The sequence below is a fragment of the Mesoplodon mirus genome (genome assembly GCF_964341445.2).
Source record: "Mesoplodon mirus genome assembly, chromosome: 10".
Classification (NCBI taxonomy): Eukaryota; Metazoa; Chordata; class Mammalia; order Artiodactyla; family Ziphiidae; genus Mesoplodon; species Mesoplodon mirus.
Genome location: NC_138986.1, coordinates 2,751,059 through 2,769,250, shown reverse-complemented (window position 1 = coordinate 2,769,250; position 18,192 = coordinate 2,751,059). Strand labels below are relative to the sequence as shown.

Genomic DNA, 18,192 nt, shown 5'->3' with positions numbered 1-18,192 from the left:
CACAGTGGTTGAGAGTCCACCTGCCGATGCAGGGGACATGGGTTCGTGCCCCGGTCCGGGAGGATCCCACATGCCACGGAGCGGCTGGGCCCGTGAGCCATGGCCGCTGAGCCTGCGCGTCTGGAGCCGCAACGGGAGAGGCCACAACAGTGAGAGGCCCGCGTACAGCAAAAAAAAAAAAAAAAAAGAAGGTCACCAATAGGATCCACAGGCAGAAGTCGTCTGTGAAACGCAGATTTTTTTTCTCCTCCTTCTTATCATTCTACTCTCCCTTATATTTTTGCCAGAGCTAATGCGAAGAATGATTCATTGCCATCCCAAAGCTTATATTTCAGAAGAAGCAGTCAGATAGGATTTTCTGCCAGTCCAGAAGCCTTCCCAGTAGGAAAAAAAGGCCCTTGATCTTTAAATTAAAACACTGGCAGAAATCACTACAAATTCTCATCAGAGAACTACCTGTCCCCAGAGACATATTACTGCACCTGTAAGGGGTCATTGCCACCTACCCACCACCAGCTATTTGACATGGAAAAACTGTAAAGTAGGTGTTTTCCTGTGGGGAGGTGCATGAGGTCACTCAACCTGCTGTGACCCCCTCAGCAGGCAGGTGACCCAGATCCTGCAGTGCAGCATCCCCGGAGGGGTCCGTGCCCCGGACCCCAGGATCCCCGCCCAGGGCCCCGCTTCACCCCTGCTGTGAACAAGCAGTCCAGCACCCAGGCCACCAGGTCTCCCCAGCCCAGCGCATCCCACCAACACGTCAGTATTCCCCTTCCCGAGTCATCACTGCCCGAACGTTTCGACTCAAAGGCTTAGAAGCAGATCTCTCCTAACATTTCACTTTGTGTAGATTCTTGCTGTCCAAGTATTCACAGCAAATGCACTCAAAGCACATAGCTAACCTCCTCCTCGGGAAAGGCGTTAAAACCTCAGGCTGCTCCCAGATAAGGCTGCAAGGCAGCTGATGTCTCATTTAAAATCAGTAAGGTCTTGAGCAGCAAAGACTCTCAACTACCCACAGAGAAAGGAACCAAGAGTTTCACATTTTAGATTTTAGAGTTCTGCGTTCATAGTGACATTTTGGCTTGAACTTGCTTGAGATATTTTGTTTTCCTCTTTCCCAAGAATTAAAAAAAAAAAAAAAAGAAAGAAAAAAAAGAGAAAAGGTCTGGAATCCAATGCTGATTGCTGTGTGCACAGGAAACACCCAGATGGGAGCACGGAGAACATGCCTGGGCCTGTCTGCTTCTGTTTCCAGAGTGGACAGTGATATTTTCTGAATCATTTTGTGACTATTGCCTTAAAGGGCAACCAGACATAAAATAGTGTCTATGCTTCATTTTGAAATAAATGCCTTTTCCCTTTTATGAGGCAGGTCATTTTTTCTAGAATTCGATGTGGATTTTAATGCCATTCCCTTAAGAAAATAAAGTCTGTTCCCTCTACATATAGCACTAAAAATTTGGTTTGTAGCATAACTCCTATGAAAGAGTATTTTTTTTTAATAAATTGAGAAATCTGTGGGGAGAACCTGGTGTCGTGGTCAGGCACTTGCTCTGTAAGCAAGGATTTCAAAAATGTTCTAATGCAAGAGAGAAAAACTAGAGAAATGAATTGCTGAAATGACATCAACATAGGACAAAATAATTTATGACAGTGAATTTTAGACTCCCTGTTGGAATTCTGACAGATGGAGGAAATTCCTGTGCAGGTATTAGAGACACAGGGACAGTGATGGAAACGGCCGGAGGCATCTCCCATCAGGGCACCACGGCTCCCTCTTCTAGACCCCAAAACAGGCTGTCCTCGTCAGGGAATGACATCTTGTTCCAGAGGCTGTGGCCGTGGTGCCCCTGCATCAGAACCACCAGGGAACTCATTAAAAATGCAGATTCCAGGCCCCGGGCGGGACTACGGAGCCTGGAATCTCTGCGAAGGACGGGACTTCACCTCCAGCCCCACTCCCCGTCCTGCAGGGCGGTTCCCTGCGGCACACAAACAGGCTGTCCTGTCCAAATCCTGCTCAGGAAACACAGACTGCGTGGTCCCACCGCCGCCCGCCAGCTCTCTGAAGGGATTTCCACACTCGCTGCCTCACTTCCCTCCTCTCCTCTCTCACACCCACTGCCACCCACTCTCTTCACCTCATCAAGTCATCAAAACCCTCCACGAGGGCTTCCCTGGTGGCGCAGTGGTTGAGAGTCCGCCTGCCGAGGCAGGGGACACGGGTTCGTGCCCCGGTCCGGGAAGATCCCACATGCCGCGGAGCGGCTGGGCCCCTGAGCCACGGCCACTGAGCCTGCGCGTCCGGAGCCTGTGCTCCGCAATGGGAGAGGCCACAGCAGTGAGAGGCCCATGTAGTGCAAAAAAAAAAAACCCAAAAAACCCTCCACGGGGCTCAACCCAGGGGTCAGACCTCAGAGTCCGCCGCACTGGGCACCATCCATCACCCCATCTTCCTCTAAGCACTTCCCTCACTTGGATTCCGGGACACCACGCCCCGCGGGTCTCCCGACACCCCTTCTCTCCCGTCTCCTCATCTCCCGGTCTCCCAACATCCCCTGGACCCCGGCCCTTCTTCTCCGTCATCACCCACCCCGGGACCTAGTCCTGTCTCGTGGCTTTTGTGTTACCGTCTGAACACCGACAGCTCTCAGGTCTGGACCTGCCCCCAGAACTCCAGACGTGAGGCTCATCCCAGGTGAGGTCCTGAGCACGCGTGTAGTCGGGGAGACCGCAGGGGCTGGGAGCCTCCCAGGGCCTCCGCTCTACGCGGGCAGGGGAAAGGGATACGGGGCAAGCCTGGCATTTGTTGCTGGTCCTCTGCCCTGTCAGCTGCTCTGACCCGGGGCAAGGCCTCTGAGTATCTCCTGCCACTTCCCAGCTCATCAATGATACTGTTTAAAAGAGATATTTTATCCATACTTTCAATTGTTTTTAGCAAGAGGGCTCACCACACCTAGCCCACCGTACTGCTAGGAGCAAAGTTCAGAAATGCTTTGAAAGTGGAGAGAAGTCACCAAGTAGCTGATCAGTCTCTTCCAGGGAGTGAAGACAGGGGACCCTTGAAAAGTCCGTCGGGGAGGCGCACCCCACCCCAGTAAAGCGTCCAGAATCAACGACACAGGCCGTTCACTACAAAGACCCCCGAGGAGATGGCTGTGCACACGTTATAACACCAGGTAGAAAGACCAGGCATGAGCCTCAGACTCAGAGCCAGAAGGAACCTCCTCCTTCTAGGCAGGTCCGGTGGCTTCTCCAAGGGAACCCAGGGGCCGAGCCGCAAGCGGATCCCGACCTCCCGGGGCCCGGATGGGATGTGGGCTCCGGGCAGCGCGGCTTCCTCTCCCTCCCGCCCGAGGAAGCTTCTGAGACGCAGTGGCTCATGCATTGCAGACTCTTCCCTGCTCTTTAAATTGCCCTTCACACGTCTCCGCCAATGTGTCTGCTCCCGCTGGCGTGAGCAAATGTGAGATGAAATTACAGGACCAGCTGCACTGGTCCAATCGGTTCCTTGGGAAACTATTTCTACTGAAAGTTTCCACTCCGTTTCCAAAGGGCTAAATATAAGCTAAGGCATTTAGGATGGCGACACTTCCCCAACGAGAGTGGGACTCCAGCTGGTTCTATGGGCACTTCCTGGCCTCTAGACAGAACAAAGACGGCCCACTGAAGAAGAACAAACCCTGCGTGAAGGCACAGGAGCAAGGGAACGAAAAAGGAAAACGCTGGAGGAAACCATTGGCCGGAGGCAGCGGCTCTGAGGTTCAGGAGAAGGACAATGCACGGAGCGGTGGCCCCTGCCTGGGGTCCACCGGGTGGGGTCCAGGGCCTGAACCGCAGACCCACCTGGTGCAACGCCCGCCTGGATGCTGCAACTCCCCGAGGGATAGATCGTGCAGGGCACGCAGGACACTCTTTTCTCATGCATCTTGGAATGGCGTTTTCCCTTTTTTTTTTTTTTACCAAAGAAAGTGACCCAGCCCCCAGGGCAGTCACGGCAGTAACTCACATGCAGGGACAACCTGCCAGGTGTGTCCACCTTCAGAAAGAAAACTTGAGCGGCTCCTGAAGCCCCTCAGGGTCTGAACTGGGCCGAACTTGGGACTCAGACATCACAGCAGGGGGAAGGGAAGAAACTCAGAGGAGAGGGGAGGAGAAACAACCAAGACACGTCTCATTTTTATTCTCTGCCTTCTCCTTCCCATCCAGACTTTTGCCCTCTACCTCCCTTTTATTAATTTTGTTATTAAAGGCAAGGTGGGCTTTTCCCTCTGTTTTTAAAGGAAAGTGCCCCCCCCCACGGCTTCTTCCTTCGCCCTCATTGCCTGTCGTTCCCTCAAATTATCTTCCCTTCCATCCTTCTGAAAGCCTCTCGGTCTGCTGGTATTTTTATAAATCACAGTCTATGCAAATTGGACGCCCTGGAAGCTGTGATTAGAGCGGTGACGGGCAGACGAGCAGTGTTCCTGCACAGAGAGAGGAGGGCACAGGCGCCCACAGCACACGGGCTGCAGGCTCCCAGGTTCCAACACCTCGACGTCCCTCAGGTGGGTTAGTTCTAGTAAGTTCCATCAATCCTTGAGCCCCCGGAGAAATCAACGTTCTGTGGAACATGAGCTGTGAAGTGACAGAGGTGCTGGTACCTGGGTGTGGTGTTTCAGGCGCAGGCTCTAGATGTGGCCATGGACAATTTCCATCTCACCCGGAAAGCCACCTTCAAGGGTGTGCTTTGTAAAGAGTCACTTGGCACACGGATGAGGAAGTCGTTATCTGCATTTGTCAAGAGGCACTGAGGAATCGCCAAAGAGCCTCAAAACTGTGGATGGAGACGTATATCGCTAGGTCCCAAAGCAGAGGAGTTTCCTTACGGAACACAGCTCCGTATGGGGACAGGGTCCGTCCTGGGGCAGTGGGATGTGTGCTGACGGGGCTAAGTCTTTATTCTTTAGTACAACTTTAAAAATAGTGCTGAGTAAAGTGGGTGATAAAAGGATACCAGGCTGCCTGCCTGCCGTGCACCGAACAGGCAATTATCACCGTTTCCCATCCATCCTCATACTCAGAGCATTGTCACTTCGGATCTGAGATGCGTGGTGTGAAAGCGAGAGAGGCTGCACCGAGAGCTGAGAAAAGCTGACAACGTGGGCTTGAAATTCCCAAACGAAAAACCTCCGCGATGATCACCCACTATCGGTGTAACTATAGTCTCATCCCAGTGAGATCGACTGGGACAGCTTCATGTTTTTTTCCAGAAAAGGGAAAATTTCACTTATCTGAATATCATCATCTCCAAGACTTAATTATTTACATATTTCTGACCTGATATCCAATTTTTGTTTTCAAAATCAACATTTCGGTAAATATCTCTATCAGAACAAGTTGTTGATAACTGTGATGTTTCTGATAGAGGTAAGGACATGCTGAGTCAGCTGGTGTCAGGGACTCTGTGCCCGTGGGATGTGTCCCTCCTGCCAGGCTGTTTTCTGTTCCAAGTCTCTGTATCTATTGTCAGCGGAAGGCCCAGCATTCCCCGGTCACAACTGTGCTCTCTCCACAACAAAAACAGGCTGAGCCACCCGTACAGACAGCTGGATGTCAATTCTCACCATTCCATGAGGCCAGCTCGTGCTCTTTCTCTAGTAAAAGGTGACGGACTCATAGGGACACGTAATTAGCGGCAGAACATCTACCAGCATCATTACAAAGGTTCCATTTATTTTCCTCTTCAGGTATGAAACGAAAGGTCCTCCAGAACCATCCATAAGAATTTCTTTGCATTCGAAGCTGGTCGTCAGATGGTAGGTTGGAATGTTCAAAAGAGCAAGAATATTCTCAAAGATAATGTGAAAATTCAAAGTCTAGTGGATTGTTTGTGTTTTTCTTGCTCTACTGGGAAGAGCATCACTGTAAATTTGTGCATGGGAACATTTAAGTCAAAGGCACGAATTGTTACGAAAGTACAGATCCTCCATCACCCACTGGCACACTAGACATAAACAGTGACTCAAGGGTAAACACCAAACTATAGCAAAAGCTCTGGGCTGTATCCATCCAATCACTCAGACATCCTCTGAAGACACCTGACTCGGGTACCACAGACCAGTACACTGCACCCTCCTGTCCAGTGAGCAGGCACTGATTGGGCATCTCTAAGCAACACTTATGTGGAGAAGGGCCATTTGTTTTCTGCAAAGAAAACACTGCTAAAGTAACAAGCTTTTTTTAATGGTGCAAAAAACACACAGCAACAGTTACTAAAACTGATCGCTATGATTGGGAACGTCTTATGCTGGAATGTCTATATTTATAGCCCTTACTCAAAGTAGAAATCACTTCTTCCTCAAAGAATCTGCCTGCCAATGCAGGGGACACGGGTTCGAGCCCTGGTCCAGGAAGATCCCACATGCCGTGGACCATCTAAGCCCGTGCACCACAACTACTGAGCCTGCGCTCTAGAGCCTGTGAGCCACAACTACTGAAGCCTGTGCGCCTAGAGTCCGTGCTCTGCAACAAGAGAAGCCACTGCAATGAGAAGCCCACACACCACAACCAAGAGTAGCCCCTGCTTGCTGCAACTAGAGAAAGCCCGCACGCAGTAATGAAGACCCAACACAGCCAAAAATAAAAATAAATAAATTTATTTAAAAAAAAGTGATGTTGGTGCCCCTCTCATTAGTAGGCATGTTTGTGATCTTCATGAGGGCGGACAAAGCAGAATCTGTGGGGTGTAGATAAGGATGAATTATTCAAACTGGTAACATCTTAGCAAATGGGAATAATTTGCAAAAGGCTCATAAGCGGCCACTTGGGTGAGTGGAATGATGGCGGCACACTTTACCACGTGGGCACGTGTGCAGGACGAGGTCATGTGTTTGGGAAAACAATGACTGTGCCCTACAAAGAATTTTATATTTTGACAGAGAGTAATCAGTCACAAGGCAGGAAAGGATCTAAAAACCACTGAGTCCACGTCTTGGAAAAATATATGCCATGATGCACAGAAAGCCATCGGTCTTACTGGACAACTGAGCAGACTGGTGGGCACTGAGCAGGAAGCCTGCTTTTATTCACACACAAATCCCACGGTCACCAAGAGGCACACACGTTCACACTGCCTGACCCAGGGATCTCACTCCTCAGACTTTATCAAAAGAATCTGAATATGGAAAGCTGTTTGTTACAATGTTTTTTTAAATAAGAGTGAAGAAATGAGAAACAATTTAGATGTCCAGCAGACAGTGGAAGAATTGAGTAAATGATGACATCCACCAAATGAAATTTTACAAAGGCATTAAAAGTGATTACACCATTTACAGTTGCTCCCAGAATAATGAAATACTTCGGAGAAAACTAACAAAACACGTACAGCATCTGTGTGCTGAAAATTACTGAATGTGACTGCACAAAATCAGAGAAGAGGTAAGAAAATGAAGGGACATTCATGTTGACAGATTGGAAGACTCAGTAAAGAGTGTAATTCTCCAAACATTGATCTGTAGGTATAATGCAATTCCCATCAAAATCTGAACAAGGCTTTTTGTAGATATAGATAAGCTTACTCTAAAATTTATATGGATTACATATGTATGTATTCGTATACAGTATTTGTTTTTCTCTTTCTGACTGACTTCACTCTGTATGACAGTCTCTAGGTCCATCCACCTCACTATAAAAAACTCAATTTTGTTCCCCTTTATGGTTGAGTAATATTCCATTGTATATATGTGCCACATCTTCTTTATCCATTCATCTGTTGATAGACATTTACGTTGCTTCCATGTCCTGGCTAGTGTAAATAGTCCTGTAATGAACATTGGTACATGTCTCTTTTTGAATTATGGTTTTCTCAGGGTATATGCCCAGTAGTGGGATTGCTGGGTCATATGGTAGTTCTATTTTAGTTTTTTTAAGGAACCTCCATAGGATATATGTATGCATATGGCTGATTCACTTTGTTGTACAACAGAAACTAACACAGCATTGTGAAGCAATTATACTCCAATAAAGATGTATAAAAAAATAAAAATAAAATTCATATGGAAATGCAAAGGACCTAGAATCCCTAAAAACAATTTTCAAAAAGAATAATAAAGTGGGAGGAATCACTCTACTGATGTTAAGGCTTACAACGTGGCTACAGTAATCAAGACGGTGAGGTACTGGTGGAAGGACAGACACACAGACTAATGGAACAGAACAGAGAGCCTGGGCATGAACCCATCCCATTCAAATACACCCAACTGATTTTTGAGAGGGTTGAAGAAGAAATTCAATGGAGGAAAGAAAGTCTTTTCAACAAATGGTGTTGGAGCACTGGACCTTCAAGGCAAAAAAACCCAAACAAAACAAAACAGACCTAAATCCCGTTTTACACAATGAACCAAAAATGGATCACAGACTTAAATGTAAAACATCAAACTATAAAACTTTTAGGAGAAAAGCTTCAGGACCTAGGAATAAGGGGAAAATTGTTAGATATGATCTCCAAAGCATGATCCATAGAAGGAAAAATCAGTAAATTGAACTTAATCAAAATTTAAAACTTTTGTTCTACAAAGACTCTGCTAAGAAGATGAAAAGAGAAGCTATAGCCTGGAAGAAAACACCTGCAAACCACTTATGCAACAAAGGTCTTGTAGCTATAACAAGTAAAAATTCTCAAAACTCAACAATAAAATAAAACAAATAATCCAATTAGAAAATGGGTAAAAGAGATCAACAGTCATTTCACCAAAGAAGATATACAAATGGCAAACAAGCACCTGAAAATATATTCAACATCATTAGCCATGAGAGAAAGGCAAAACCACCGTAAGATATCACTACACACATATCAGTGGCTAAAATAGAAAATATAGTGATAACATCAAATGCTGGTGAGGATGCAGGGAAACTGGATCTCTCATCCATTGCTGGTGGGAATGGAAAATGGATCAGCTGCTGGAAAACAGTCAGGTAGCTTCTTACAAAATGAAACACGAACTTACCGTACAACCCAGTAATTGCATTCTCGCACATTCATCCCAGAGAAATGAAGCATACGTTCACACAAAAACCTGAATGTGATAGTTCACAGCAGCCTTACACCCAAACAGGAAACAACCCAGACATCCTCTAACTTAAATGCTTAAGCGAACTGGGACACATCATCCGGCAACAATAAAAAAGGGACAAACTACGGATACACACGACATGAGTGAGTCTCCGCAGAATGATGCTGAGTGAAGAAAGCCAATCTCAAAAGATTATATTTACACTGATGAAATAAAAATTCCTATTTTGAGGCAAGACAAGAAAAATGTAAACATAAAACGTTTTCTCTGCCTGTTTGGGCCTCCTCCCTCCCCTCTAGTTTGCTCTGTGCATCTGCATTATACATTAACCAGACCTCCCCAATGGCAGTAATGCCAGCTCAGCCATGAAGATCAAATTTACTCCTTCTGTGTCAGCCATACAACTCCTTAGAAGATAGCATTCCTTCCTCAATACCGTAAGGGGTCACGATCACCCACCACTAGCCTTGTACGTGCAGACAAGCCTTATGTCCAATGCCAATACATTGATTCCTTTAAATATAGTGATTGGTGCTGAGCAGTCTGGTAAAACAACCTGAGGAGATACTGAGCCACACCTAAGGGAAGTTCTTAGCTTAAATACCTACTTATGACCTTATTAATGTTACCAGTTATATTACTTGTATTCCGCCTCTTTTACAAGATTATTGGTTCTTGCATTACCAAATGTGTGACTGAGTGTCAGATAAAAATAACAATGATTAGGTGACTTGAAAGGATTAATCAAACATATAGTCCTACAAGATGAATGATTGTAACAGTGTTAACTCTAGATTTGGGAAGAAGCAACAAGAGGGCACTGTTTCCTGGACCATAACAGACCAGTAAGACAGGTGGTCCACAGGCTTTTGGCTGCTGTTAACAGGACCTAGTCCAGTAACAGCACTTGGAGTGACCTCTCGACAAAATCCTACCCTGACCTGGGGATAAGCGTTCCTAGCGCCTTGGGGCAAATTGGTCAGGAAATGCCTCTCAAACCTTGGTCAAAACTAAGATTGAAAGGGAAGGGATTGCAAAATAAAGACTGTTGCTTACCATCCAGTTCTACAAGAATCAAATCATTAGCCACTGCAGTTGCTGACATACAACACACCCTGAATGGAATTCAGAACAAAGATAAGGATGAGGCACTCTGTGCTCTGGGAAAACGGGCAGAACTGGCCCTCAGAGAGTGAGATATTCTGAGAAGTTTTTTATGAACCTGGATTCTTGCATCTTCCCATACTTACCAAAGCACTGAAACCATTAACTAAGATGTCTTTTTCTTGTACTTAGTAGTAACCTTCTATCAAGATGTGTGCTTGGGCTTCCCTCGTGGCGCAGTGGTTGAGAGTCTGCCTGCCGATGCAGGGGACACGGGTTTGTGCCCCGGTCCGGGAGGATCCCACGTGCCGCGGAGTGGCTGGGCCCGTGAGCCATGGCCGCTGAGCCTGCGCGTCCGGAGCCTGTGCTCCGCAACGTGAGAGGCCACAACAGTGAAAGGCCCGTGTACCGCAAAAAAAAAAAAGAAAAAAAAATGTGTGCTTGATTGCATGTACCCCCTTTGTGAAAATCACGTATATACTGGGGAGTATATACTCCCCCTTACCTCTTCAGTCCTCAGAGCTCTCTAAGAGACTGTCTCTAGGCTTATAATGCTCAGATTGGCTCAAATTAAAATTTCTATTTCTTTCTTAGATTGACTATTGATTAACTTTTCATCAACAATGTGATTCCCATTTATATAACATCTTTTTTTTTTTTTTTGGCTGCCTTGGGTCTTTGTTGCTGAGCGCGGGCTTTTCTCTAGTTGCTGTGGGCTACTCTTCATTGTGGTGCGCGGGCTTCTCACTGCGGTGGCTTCTCTTGTTGCAGAGCACGGGCTCCAGGCGCACGGGCTGCAGTAGTTGTGGCACGCGGGCTCAGTAGTTGTGGCTCGCAGGCTCTAGAGCGCAGGCTCAGTAGTTGTGGCGCATGGGCTTAGTTGCTCCGCGGCATGTGGCGTCTTCCTGGACCAGGGCTCGAACCCATGTGCCCTGCATTGGCAGGCGGATTCTTAACCACTATGCCACCAGGGAAGTCCTTTATAACATCTTTTTCTTTTTTTTAAATTATTTATTTATTTATTTATTTTTGGCTGTGTTGGGTCTTCGCTTCTGCGTGAGGGCTTTCTCCAGTTGCGGGGAGTGGGGGCCACTCTTCATCGCGGTGTGCGGGCCTCTCACTGTTGTGGCCTCTCCCGTTGCGGAGCACAGGCTCCAGACGCGCAGGCTCAGCGGCCATGGCTCACGGGCCCAGCCGCTCCACGGCATGTGAGATCTTCCCGGACCGGGGCTCGAACCCGTGTCCCCTGCATCGGCAGGCGGACTCTCAACCACTGTACCACCAGGAAGCCCTATAACATCTTGAAATGACAAAATCTTAGAGAAAAAGAAGAGATTAGTGGTTGCCAGAGGTAAGGGATTGTGTGCCCGTGTGCACATGTGCATGTGTGTGTTTTGCATAAAAGAGTAACAAGAGGGGTCTCTGGGGAGATGGAAAAGTTCTGTCTTGATTGTGGTGCAGGTTACAGGAATCTACACGTGTGATGAAACTGCATAGAACCACACACACACACAAAAGAGTATATGAAAAACTGGTGAAATCTGTATAAATTCTGTTGATTGCATCAAGTGTCAAACTCCAAGTTTTGTTTTGTTTGTTTGTTTGTTTTTTTGCGGTACGTGGGCCTCTCACTGCCGTGGCCTCTCCCGTTGCGGAGGAGCACAGGCTCCAGACGCGCAGGCTCAGAGGCCATGGCTCACGGGCCCAGCCGCTCTGAGGCATGTGAGATCTTCCCGGACCAGGGCACAAACCCGTGTCCCCTGCATTGGCAGGCAGACGCTCAACCACTGCACCACCAGGGAAGCCCAAACTCCTAGTTTTTATACTGTACTGTGGTTATACAAGATATTACCAGTGGAGGAATTGGGGGAAGGGCAGATAGGACCTCTGTACTAGTTTCTATAACTTTCTGCTATTTTACAATTATTTCAGAATAAAATATTTTTAAAAAGTGATTTTAAAGTCTACTTGCAATGTTGAAAGAGCCTTGTTATAAGATTTTAAATTAAAGAAGGCAGTAAATAAATTTTATGTATATGATGACTATGTTGACTTTAAAAGAGCTGTTGGAAAAACATCAGTGGGAAACACATCAAGAAGTTCGCAATGACAGTACTAGAGACGTGTAAGTGATTAATTTTCTTTCCTTTGTTCTCTAAATCTTTTTCATAGAAATGTAAATGTGAGCAAGAAGACTCAGGCTTCCATATAAGAAAATTTAAATCAATAAAGTCACCTTGTTAACCATCGATGTGGGATTCCTATATTCACCCACTGCTATCATATCCAGCTAAACTGAAATACAATGGAAAGTTTATGCAAAATGAACTGTGAGTTTTGAAAAGCAGATAAGATCAAATAACTTGCTGCAAGAATACAAAAAGATGGAAGCCAACATGAAAGAATTTGGATACCTTTTTTTGGATGCGAAGAATAAACCTACCATTTGGTGAAAAAGAAAGGCTCGATATTTTTAAAGCTATTAAAATTTTTAAACTCAACATGCAAAGTTCATCTTGTGGATGAATACAGTATTTGCAATCAGGGCACAGACGGTAAACACAAGAATGTGCAACGCGGAGACCCACACAAACTTCCCAGCCTGGCGGGCGGCCAGGGAGTTAATAGAATTGTTTCCTGGGAGGTGGGTGGTATGAATTTACTGGAAACTGAAAAATGAGGGAAAAAAAGTTTAAAAGTGAAATTAGAGATGACTGTCTGCTATGGCGTATTAGACAAAATGACTTGTGTGATAAATTTCTATCTCTTAAATAGTTTCATAGATATAAATATAAAAGGGTTTAAATTTTTTTTCTTCAACAGTCGTGAGTAGTAATCTAAGCAAAATCAACTGTAGTCACTTTTGTAATGTGTATGTGTGTTGGACTGATAATCCCTAAATCTTCGACGGGAGTTTCCACGTGAGTGGCATCCCCCATACAAGACCAATGCATGAGGGCGATGCTTAGGGCAGCAGATGAGAACTTCTGTGAACACTCGGGTCCCAGCCATTTTTCCCTGCTGAAAGTAGATCGTCCCAAATATCCTTAGAGAAGACTGCCAGGTTGGCCATCAGAGTCTCAGAACACACATGACATGGAGCTAGCCCTGGCTGTATCCCCTTTCTTATCCCGAAGATTTTTACAAACAGAATCCAGACAGAAAACAGTCATGACCTTCAGAATTAAGCTTAAACAATTTCAGTGATAATGTGCTTTTATCAGGTTTCCAAATTTTTGAAAACATGAAACTTTTGGCCAAAAACCTCATTCAAAGAAGTTAGCTGAATAACCATCCCTCTTCCTCTTTTTAAAACCAACTTAGTTGACATTTAAAAAAATTATAAAACATTCTGATAAAAAAATCAGATACGTGTTAAAGTTTTCAAATGCCCCCATCAGCCCATCCACATCACACTGCCCTCCACCCCCAAGGGTGGAGCTGTCAGAGCTGCGAGAACTCGGTCCCAAGTGACCCCTCAAATGGAATGAAGCTAACTGGTGAACTCCACACATAGGTTAGCTTTTGCCCCTAAAAGCCAAAGTTGCAGATTTCCAAACAGGCATGAGCACAGATGAAGTATGTCAAGTGAGGTGACAAACTGATTTGGTTTACAGGGTACAGTGGCCTTGTTGCCATGCAGCGCCCTGCGACCAGCATGGCCACGGTTCCCAAAGCACCAGAGACTGAGAATCCAAGGACGCCTGCAGGGCCACCGAGGAATCTGGGCAATTAAAATTTTACTCCACAGTAGATGGGTTTCATCTGACTCAAGCTGATTGTTACGCAATGACCTGTGAGGCTGTTTGAGAGAAGCAGCTGACCTGCAAACACTTCTTGGAGAAATCAGAGATTACATACAGGGTACATACAACATCACTGTCATCATCAGTTGAATCCCCCATCGGCCTGGCCCCTCTGTGCAAATACCTGTCTTGTCCTCGGTGGTACCCTCCTATCTCAAAGCGCCCAGCACACAGCATTTACTCAATACGTGTTTGTACAGGAATAAATGAAGACATTGTGGGTGCTTTAAACAAGGTGCACTGAACGCCCTCATGTCTGTTATCCATGGGATGCTCGGTCCAGAGTACGTCTGCAGAACCAGGCCTGCAGCACAACCGAGCCAACCTGCTGAGACGCAATCTGATTCATGGTGTAAGACATGGGCTTGGGAACTTCCCACATTCGTGGAGTCATGATCTGCATTATATACGATTTTGAAATTCAAAGAAATCATATTATAAAAGTTTGTAAAAGTCTATCTTAGCTTGGGTTTTGCCAAAATGCTTCAGCTCCGTCCAGCAATTCCAGGTATCTTGCTGTACTTCAAGATCACACACTTTGTCTACAACAGGCTTAAGTGGTGATGGAGAAAATCCTAAGACTTTTATGAGACTCTGGTAGTAGTATGTCAAAAATTAACTATTTATACCAGAAAAAGTGATTTGAAAATTTGTTTAGAAAACCCCTTCAGCTGAGGCTATTATTCCAAACTGCTGAGTAAAAGTTCTATCATTTCCTACAAAGACAACTCATTCTGTACTTGGTGATACAGCAGTGATGAACCAACCATCACACCTAAGCCCTGAACCTCGGATGCAGGATGGGAGCCTGGCGACAGCTGCAGGTGCTGTGTCACTTCTGCGGTCAAGCTGTAACATGCCATCTACCAGGCTAGGTCAACAGTGTTCAGTCTGAATGGTTCCATAATCACTAACATATGAGCGCACTCATATAATACTGCTGGATTTAAAATTCTCATGGTAGGCTGAGCTCATACGCTGTACGTATCAAGTACCTTGGCCACTTACTCATGTTTTTTCACACTATTTTTTCTATTTTTTTGGTTAAACTCCTTGATACAAGCAATGCTTACAAGGACCAGGATTCATTTAAACAGACTGGCACCCACTGGTGGAGTCGTGAGTGGCAGGCCTCCTGGGCAGAGCAGCAGGGACCCTCCGTCCCAGTGCCCTCTCCTCTCTCTCCCTACTGTGTCCTGCCCTGACTCAGCTGTCCCAGTATCACACGTGTGGCGCATCTCCCTGTCAATGACTTTATTCCTGAGCCAAACGTGGCACGGCTTTAAATGGACTTGGCTGTTTTCTGTCGGCAGCTACACACTGATAGACTGAAGGAGGACAACCAGCCGACTATCGTCTGTTGTTGAATGTCTCCAAGTTGCTCTTCTTTCCCAGAATGATGGCTCTGGAGCACCAGTGCAGATCCCACTGGGATTTCCATTGTCCTCTTGGATCTTACCCAGAACTGAGCCCCACTGGGAAAATCACAGGTTTAGGTCAGAGACTGTTCATGGGAAAAGAGCATCTGTGTCTAGGAAGGGGCTCTCGCCAGCAGGCTGCCCCAAAGTGGTGGCTGAAATTGCACCCAGCCCTCCGTGTGCGTGTGTGTGTGTGTGTGTGTGTGTGTGCGTGCGTGCGCGCAGGGGGACTCCAGGGAATGATCTCAGGCAGCTCTTGGGATGATTGGTGAAGCAGCTGACAGTTCATAAGTTCAGCTTTCAGCTACTTCTTCCCACAGAGTGACGTCGTTTTCTCATTATCCTTCGAACTTCTCAAATAATGATTCCCTGGGAAATTACTCCTACCCCTTTCCTTAAGTGCGAGCTCTGCAAATTTTCACTAGTTTGTGCACATCTCAATTCTGTCTCAAGCCTCGTGACTACAATATTCCCAGATCGCCAGGCCCGCTTTCTAAGGTGGATGTGAGACAAAGCGTAACCTGTCTCTTTTGTTGTGAAAACTGGACACAAAGAATTAAGAACTGGACTGGGAGCTGCTGACTGAATACAAAGCCCAGGGGAGCTTCCGTGCCCTCTTCTCCCTGACTCTGAATGTGCACGCTGTTTAGAGGAGGTGGACAGAGAGGCGCAGGAATAAAGCCTGAGTCTCAAGCCTTCACTGGACGAGAAGACAGAGGCAGATGTGCTGGTGGTAGTAAGGACACGGTGTCCCTTGGCCACGGTCCCCCAAGGACACACACTGGCCCATCAGACATGAGACCAAGCAAGCAAACCAACGCGTTGCCGGAAAGCGTGGCGGGTTTCTTTTTTTGGTTTTTTGAGAAAACAGTGTGACCTTCCACCCCGGGTGAAGCTGAGGAGACACTCTGGACGACACCAGCAGCAGCTCTATCGAAAGCCTTAAACACACGCACGTTGCACGTGCACTCAGGGCCCAGCAAACAAAAGGCAGTGATGAGCTGTACAAAGATAAAGTAATCGGTCATTGTAAAAACCCGATGCTGAAGTGAGTTCAGGCATGTTCCATTCCTTGACCTTTTCCCTGTGTAGCTAGAATACGGTCCAAGTGATGACAGAAAACATCCATTCAATAAACACCATGTAAAAATGACCCATTTCTTCAGCAATTTGGACTCAGATGTATTGAAACAGCTTGAACCAGGAACGCTGCGCCTAAGCAAACAAACCTGCTTTCCTCGCAGGGATGTGGTAGGATCTACACAACGGACAAGACAGGGTCCTTCTCCACATCATGGTTTTTCACACCTCTCTTTCTGAGACACTCCTATCAGCTCCAATATCTGAGATTTCTTCATTCTGACAGAGGACACAGAGTCATCATCGAGACATCGAGAGTGTCCTTTTTGAGGAAAGGAGAGGGATGGAGGGACGCTGGCCTCTAGACAAGGGACCACTAAGGGTGAAGGTGACAGAGACGTCCAAGGACACTGCCTTGAACTGAATGTGTCCCTCGAGATTCAAAGACTGAAGCCCTAGCCCCAATGTGATGGTAACAGGAGCTGGGCCTTTGGGAGGTGATTGGTCAGGAGGGTGGAGCCCTCAGGAATGGGATTACTGCCCTTACAGAAGAGACCCAGAGAGCTTCCCCGCCCCTCTGCCACGTGAGGACGCAGCGAGAAGACGGCATCTATGAACCAGGAAGCGGGTCCTCACCCGACACTGAATTAGACGTTGAGCCTCCAGGACCTCGATCAATAAATTTCTGCTGTACGTCAGCCACTCGGTCTGTGGAATTGTGTAACAGGAGCCTGAACGGACCACGACAAGCATGAAAGCACGTATGTGAGGCTCTTGAGGGGGCAAATTGTTGGGGACAGTGAGTGCCGCACGGAGGGGCCACGTCTGGAAACCTGGGGGGAAAAGAGGCGACTTCTGAGTCTCTGTCTCTGACGAGCCAGGAATGATCAGCACGTCCTTCACCCAGAGCTAATCTCCTGGGGACTCAGCAAGCAGTCTGTTCCCGGGATGTTCTGCGCTCCTTCTCCCAAGTTCCAGGTCATCAGGAAGCCTCCCCTCCACAGGAGACGCCACTCCAGCTCCCGAGCAGCTGTGTCGCCTGCCTGGCGTGACAGGAATGGCTGTGTGAGGGACCTGGCCCTGCACACTAGGTGCTCAATCCACCCGAATGGGTTCCTCTGTGTCATTATCATCACATTTTCATTTTTCTTGACCTGTGAGCCCCTGAAGGCTTTCCTCTTAATACTTGACATTATGGAAAAGGCCATTCCTACACCCAATGAAAAGTACCTAAATATGCTCATCTCCCCTCTGAATCAATGGGTCTTTTCAGCAAACTGGTCCTTCATCTTAGAAGAAACGTGAACTTCCATAAGAGCTGCGGTTGAAGATCACTTAGTACTTAGAGGGCAGGAGACTCCCACCCCCAGGAAGGAACACTGTCGGGAATGGCCTGGAACAGACTCACGTGTGGGCAGGTGGCACTTGATGAGGCCAGATGAACCAGGAAGCAACGCACACCTTCCTTTACACAGAAGAACATTATCAAGAGAGAATCTGAAGTTGCTGTTTTCATGCAGAACATAACACTTTTGCATCCAATTGTCTGAATTGAGCATCATTATTCCAGGTAAAGGACCTGTAGTCTTCCAAAAAGTTCTATCAGACACCAAACCAAACCCAAAGGCTTGTCTGGGTACTCTTGATAAGAGTACACTGCTCTAAGAAACGTGTTCCATCCTCTTACCGAGGCCACCTTAAGAGCCTGTTGGAGGCTTGGGGTGATGG

At 46.8% G+C, this 18,192-nt stretch overlaps 1 protein-coding gene across 1 annotated transcript in view; it reads right to left on the bottom strand.

Annotated features, from left to right (window-relative positions):
• RPS6KA2 (ribosomal protein S6 kinase A2) overlaps positions 1 to 18,192 on the bottom strand; it is a 160,867-nt gene that overhangs the window by 88,342 nt on the left and 54,333 nt on the right. The gene's annotated exons all lie outside the window — the stretch shown is intronic.